Source organism: Athene cunicularia (genome assembly GCF_003259725.1).
Source record: "Athene cunicularia isolate RWA chromosome 6 unlocalized genomic scaffold, athCun1 chr6_part1, whole genome shotgun sequence".
In the NCBI taxonomy this organism is placed as follows: Eukaryota; Metazoa; Chordata; class Aves; order Strigiformes; family Strigidae; genus Athene; species Athene cunicularia.
Window position 1 is genome coordinate 7,879,265 of NW_020799105.1, and position 7,329 is coordinate 7,886,593.

The following is a 7,329-nucleotide window of genomic DNA, read 5'->3' on the forward strand; positions in this document are numbered from 1 at the left end:
ATACAGGTGGCACCCGAGAAGCTGCGGGCGGGTGGCCGCGCCCGGAGCAGAAGCGGCCGCAGGCTGAGCCGCCACGGCGGGGGCCCGGTGGCGGCCTCCCGGCGTGCTTGCTCCCTGCAGCCCCGCATCTCCATCGGCTGGTTCGGAGGTGCCCCTGGGTCTACTCTGGAAATGTGCGCACTGAAGGCTCGGGTCCGGTCGGACCCTGGCTGCTGCTCGGAGCGTTAATAGTGGCCGACCTTCTAAGATCTACCCCCAACACCACGGCCATCTCGGAAGTATTTCTTTGTATCTTCAAGCTTACAGATTCTCCTTCCTACTAAATTAATGTCAACCCCGTTACCTGTATTTTCTCTTTTATTAATATTTATATAGCATTTTCAATTTATTCACTGTTCCATGTGTAATCCTTTCAGTAAAGTTAAAACCAACAACACAGTCCCGTTGCTTCGAATTACCTGCTTTTCCTGCAGATTCCTTGAACTCTTGGATACTAGCCCATTTCTGGGACCCACTAGCTTTCCTCGTTCTTTAAGTCATATTCTTGTGTCCAAGTCAGGTGAAAACTGTTGGAATTGTCAGTCACTCATGGGATGCCAGCAGCAGATTACACCTCTTGGTATAGCAACATGCTAGACAGTGAGGATTAAAAACAGGAAACACCTGCTCCTGAGTTTCCCCTTGTATTTCCAACAAGAAACAGAAAGAAAGGAAAAGAAAGGAGGACCGTTGAACCCAGATGGATCTGTAACCATTGGTCAGTGTCAGTGATACATGAATAAGGGGAGGTCTTGCAGGTAGCAATACTACAGCGAGTATGGACCAGACAGACGAAGAACTCTGTGTGTGGCCTGGCGGTAAGAGAGGCTGCAGTATGAGTTCACATCATACAGACATAAAAATCTGCGTTGAAGAAAGATCTAGGAAGTACCCAGCTATAGGAAAAAACCTCATCTGACACAAACACTACTGAAGCATTAATCCATCACAGTTGAGGCTTCCATACTTGGCTCATGGAATTTCTTGTTTTTAATGAAATCTTCCGTTCTGTCAGCATCACCTCTTCTTGAAAGCAGGCTTTCCATCATACGTCACTCTGCATTGGCCCAGCTCCCCTATGAACATGCACGGGACTGAGGGCTAGGGGTCAGATGTGCCAGGCACAACCTGAGCACAGGCAGAGTCCCCTGCAGTCAGAAATGCAGCAGGCAGTGAGCAGGGTTTGGGAGTTCAATTGCTTGCTTTCCCTTCCACCTCCACATCCTGATTTGTCTAAGATAATAAAATAAGCATGTTTCACATAGTAAGGATGAGATCTAGCTGGGTAGCTCTTTGACCATTATCAAGCTGAAAGTGTTTTCCTACACTTTGTTAGTTGCCTCACATGGTTTAACCACCATGTGTTCATGAGCCTTGAGCTTCAGGTGACTTATACCTGCAAGTCCCTTGTTCCTCCTCCCAGCAAGTAAATATTAGGAAGAAAAAGATAATTAGAAATGGTAAGGGTACATCCAAATAAGTTAAAGCATTAAGGCAAAATGTGGAGAAAGGAGAATATTTCCTCGTGTGAATACATTTTTTTAAAAAATAGTGTCTGAAGAACAGCTAAGGAGATAGGAACTGGGTAAATTTTGTTCAAAATAGATTCATATCATAAAAGCTGATAACATCGTACAGTTCAATACTCACTGTAAAAACAATTTTTCTGTTGCTTAAAATGTCACTAAGGCAGAGCAAATTATAATCTGGTGCTTCCTGCAAATGTGTTGACACAGTTCATTAAATCAGTCATTCTTCTTGACAGCTTTTCAATACATTTCTAGAACGTGACTCTCTAAGTGTACTCAGTGGATCATACGCAGGATTATTTGCATGTTACTCTTACCCATTCCAACCTGAAAGGAGGACTTAACCTGTTCTGTATATGAAATTCCCATACAGTTCATTAGAAGTTAATCAGCTGGGTTTTTTTTCCTTCTCAAAGGTCTTATTCTTTGTATTGAATCTCATAATCTTATCTTTGAAGACAAACCAATTTAAGTCAATTTATGTACCATATAGAAAGGGGTTTACATACTATCACAGAGAAAACTTGAGACCTTGGCAAGATGAAGCAGCTGATACCTCTGTAAAATCTTTTCCTGGAAAGCTTTTCACTAGGACACACCTAGAAAAACATGACAGTTTCTAGGACTGGGCTGAATCTGATGGGGTGCTTTCCTTGGTGGCTTTAGAGGCTTCACATCCCCAGTATTTGGGAAAGCAGAATATCCACCACTCCATGAGACTACAGCTATTCTATGTATAATATTTAAAATAGTGATTCATGAAGGTAGGAGTTGATCCTTCTAAGTGTACTTTTGTCTTCAGTGACCCTATCTACAAATTCTAACAAATTCCAGACAGCATACACAAATGAAACAAGTGGCTGATTGGGCATCAAGAATAACAAGTTGACATTTGTTCTCCCCCCCGCCCCCCTCAGATACTACCTTTTCACCTGCCATTAGGCTTCAATAAATACCATCAAATCAGTTTTCCGGCTGAGCTTAGTAACATCCTGTCCCTTGAGTAATTTAGGCTCTCTATGTGTAAAAGCCTCTTCATATTTCTGTATATCTCTGATGCTGTGCTAAGGCCCTCATCTCTCATTCTTCATGCACTTACTGAAGTTAAACTATTTTGTTCACACCTGACAATGTACTTTATTTGCATCTCATCTTTGATAGTTCATTTTTGTTATATAGAAATGTTCCAGTTTTTTTTTTTTAAAAAAGGCAACAAAACCTTTTTCTTTGATTTTTTTCTTCTCTTCAAAAGTAATTCTCTGTTTGATTTTTCCTCCTCCAGAAACAGTGTTAATCATGTAACATCTTCTGCATCTGTGATTCATACTAAGTGTATAATATAAGAGTGGGTATTGGTATCAATTCTTTGCCTCTGTGTTAATGAGGTGAGGTCAGATAGACATCATCAGAGCTAGCTAAGGAAATACAATTTCCTCAGCACATGTTGATTTAGCGAGGCCAGACTATCAAAGTGTTTGTGTTGAAAGAACTTGCACTAAATCCTGGACCTTCTTCCCTCTCTGGAGGACTTCATGCTTGCAGAATCTGTTGACACAGCAGGTCTTTGCTCACTTAGAGCACCCTGACTGAAAGGGGTTAAGGAGTAGAGCGCAACAACTTCACCACTGGAAGACAAAGTGTTGACAGCCCAGCATGGTAACTCTTTGCCCCACGCAGCCACCTCTAGAAAATCACAGCCGTGCTTATCTGAGAATAAAAGCTTAAAGGTGCTGCTACATTCCCCTTCTTAAACAATTCAATTTTGGATGCATGGCAGGAAGGTAACACCAGTATGCCACGTAGTAAGTAAACAGGTATTCCCTTTTTTGTCCTTCTTTGCCTGAGCCAGTCTAATTTAGTAAACTGTTGTTTTCATTTATCTGCTGGATTATTTTTTTTTTAATCTCCTTTTGTTTTCTTCTTCATTTCTTGGAAACCAATATAAGACTGGTGAGGACCTGCTGTTGGGAACAATAAATAAAAGTAGAGGTATATGTTTCTTCTGCCTTGGGGGAATACATTGTCAAAACGTTTAGAATATTTTACAGAGACTGGTTAGAACTTCATGGCAAATATTACACAAACCTTAATTTTTATTCCTGGCATGTACTCTTTAGCAAATAACACTCTTGTCCAACTTCTAGCAAAGATGTTGCAGCTGCAGTTTTCTTTTCTGTCTTTTCTTGTCTTTGTGAAAATAAATCATCACCACTCTGTGGCAGTAAAACAGAGAGGTAACTCTTCTTATCTTTGGCATTTCTTATAATTGTCAAAATAAATACTCACATCTGTGAAACTTAAATGTGAAATTATGTCTTCCCTTTTTGGAACCAGCAAATACTAAAACCAGCAAGCTGTCATATGAAAAGAAAACAAACAATTAAGGTGAAATTTATGCTAAAAACTGTGTCGCTCAGAAAAACAGAGCTCCCATCCCTGAAACTCAATCTGCACCTTTACAAAGGAGGCTATTGAGGTTTTGAAGTTATGATAAAAGTGACCATGACATTCATGTTACTAAGTTGCTGAGACAGATAGTACCAAATAATATCTTAGTTCCCTAAAAGTGCTAAATGTAGAACTAAAGCAAAAAAGTCTAATAGTTGCCACCATGGGCTGCCCATTAAAAACATATTAGAATTGTTAGGGTTTCTGCATAAAAATTTACAGAAAGGACTGCCTTGAGATCTAAGTGTATTGATAAAGAAAAGACCTGGAGGGAGGAGATCTGGCTCCACCAGGAGGATTTCAGGACACCTGTGAAAGAAAGCACAATGGAGGATTGTGGCTTAACACTGAAAATGACAAAGATGTTTTCAGTAGATCACTGGGGCTGGCCTAAACAAAAGTAGTAAGTTCTGAGTAATTAGTGTAGGAAATAAAATTGTACACTGGTCTGAGTACATGATTCATGATACCCGATGGTGAAAGTGCTTCATACTTAGATTCTTACACCACTGCAACAAATAGGGTTCTGCAGATCTTCTGCACAAAGATCTGTTTAAATGTTCTCCATTTTAAATGCCTCAAGGAAGGGTTTGTTTTGCTTGTATATTGCTAGTTGCAAAACTGCTTAATCCTGTTTGATGTCTCTGAACACTGCTGCAATAAGGCCATTCAAAAATAATTGATACATGTTTATGGATTGCTTCTTACTTTCATTAAGACAAATTAAATCAAGTTCCACCATACACTCAGTCAAGGAAAACCTGGAATAATACCTCAAGCTCTTCTATTTTCACACACATCAAAGAAAAGCCTTGACAATACCGTTCAGGCTACACTGCTTGTTCAAATGACTGGCAGGGAAGCAGTACTGACTGATCTAATATAATAGGCAAGCACCTTACAGACACAGATAGGCCAAAACAGAGCTCATTTACTGAAATATCTTGACCCACTATTGTCAAGAACAGAATGCTGCCATAGATGGTAAGTACAAAGATGGTTTACCACCTTTTTTTTTTTTTTTTCCCCTTTCAGAGTGATGTGCCTTTTCCATGTCACAGAGATGTGGCAGGCTGTTGTCTACCAGATCTTAAAGCTGCCCTGAGCTCCTCGTCCAGTCTCTGCACCCCTACAAGTAGCTTCTCTGCCACCACCACCCCAGGTCTTTGTAAATCATCAGATAGCAAGGCCAGAAACGTGCCGAGAAGGCATTATTGTATCTCAGTCATCCATTGTAAACGGTGTCATCTCTTTGGTAGAAAAAAGTCACAAATCCCCAGGCACACCTGGCACAAGCTGCACCAGGAACAGACCCTGTAAGCAGGGATGTACCAGGAGTTGGCAGCATCAATGCCTTGGCCTTGGTTAGAGCATTTTTTTCCTCATTAAAAATTCAGAGTTCCAGATACCCCACGGATTTCCCTTTGTGAACGTTTAGTCCAGTTTGAAGAAAGAGATAGCAGAGGACTCCCAAGCCAGCGGAGGCCCTGGAGTGCCACCTGAAGTTGGATGGGAATAGCAGACCTGCTGTTTTACAGCTGCTCTAAGTCTCTGGACAAAAAAACCAAACCAAAACAGAAAAACACTAGCGGTAATTACCACCTGTAATTTACAAATTCTGTGCTATTTATCAGTGGTAGAATGGCATTTGTGCTTTTTTAAACAGCTCTACACAATTAATGTATTTGGTTACTGGTCTATTACAGTTCCTCAGTCCTTTTGCATGTTATGGGGTGTCTCTGGCATGGCAGCTTGGGGCCTTATTTCACTTTTTTTTAGCTGACACAGGAAAGGGAAGACCTTTCAATAACTGGAAAGGGTGTTTTTTTGTTGTTTGGTGGTTGTTTTTTTTCTGACAGTGTTCAGATGGAGCTCAACTAGTTTAACCGGTAGTCCAGCAAGGTTACTGCTCCACCTGGTGGGTACCAGCCGGGGCTCTGAGCAGAGCGGTGCCGCGGCCGGCTCGGCTTCGGCTGGCGAGGGTGGCAAAGAGCCAGGTTTGAGCTTCCTCGGAGCCCCGCCTGAGACCTGAGCAATTCACCACCCAGCCGTTCCCCTGGCTCATCGCAGCCCTCTGCTGCAGCACCTCCGACCGAGGAGTGCCGGCGAGGATGTGAAACGCCTCCTCGCCCGCTGCTGCCGTTCTGTAGATGCTCCCATAAATCACCTCTGTCTAGATGGTAGCTTGACTCCATGTAAGAAAAGGAGTAAAACTGGCTGTAGTAGGGCTAAACTTACACATGCAAGTCTAATTCAGTGCAATAGATTCCAGCTCTGTCCTGCCTAACAGAGTTGGTAAAGGTAAGGCATGAAGATAAGTTTAGTCTGAATGGCTTGGTAGAGACATCAAAAACCTTGTGGTTTGCTGGATCTTTGAATTGCCTGCATGTGTGCTGTGGCTCACCTGTCTAGGAGGGGGTGCTATCAATAGCTAAGAAACATTTTTAAAGCTGGGGCCTCTGCTCTCATCTCTCTCATCCGTCCAAATTTTATGTGAACAAACTAGTAGAAGACTGGTTTGCAAAGCAATAGCCTGCCCTGTGTTAGAGTAGCCCCGCCCTGGGACTCCCCACAACCCCTACTGCTTTTGTGCCAGTGCAAGGAGGGATGAATGGTTGGCGCCTAGCCCAGGTGTATTTGGTGCTGTTGCTGGCAGGTTTCTGAATGCAGAGTTCCCCTATGTTAAAAGTCCTTTTAAACTTCTTCAGCCTATCTTATCTTCTTTGTTACAACACTGCTTGCAGACATTAATCTGGCCCTGTGTAATCATCTTTATGGGGTAGGCATATACAATTCTTATATACCTTGTGTGCATGATGTTATATATAAATCAAGGGCTTCAATATGTTCACTTGATTTTCTCTATGTCGTTGTGGAGATTCTCCACCCTTTGTTCATTCCTTCTATCTTTTAATACAAGCTGTAAATTCTGATGTTAGTTCAAAGCTAAACTTTTAAACTATAATCTTCAGTGCCGTCTTCAGACTCCACCAGAGACATGGCTTTCAGGAAGGACCGCACATTCCCCACCCAGCCAGGGAGGCGAGGCCCTGAAGATCAGCCTCCGGTACTGGGCATGAGGCACCACAAGTTACTGTCTAACATCCTGCTTTTCTTTCAGTCTTTTCTCAGTTGCTTCTGGTAAAAATAATCCTGAAAACAGTTGCTACACTGGAATTAGAGAGTGATGGGGTAAGGGGCTGTTCCAGTTGTGAACAGAGGTTGTCCTTCATTAGCTGCAAGTTCTTTTGCCAAAAGCCAGAATTGTTTCTGCATGGCCTGTGTCAGATAAAAACAAAGCAATTAGTCTTGC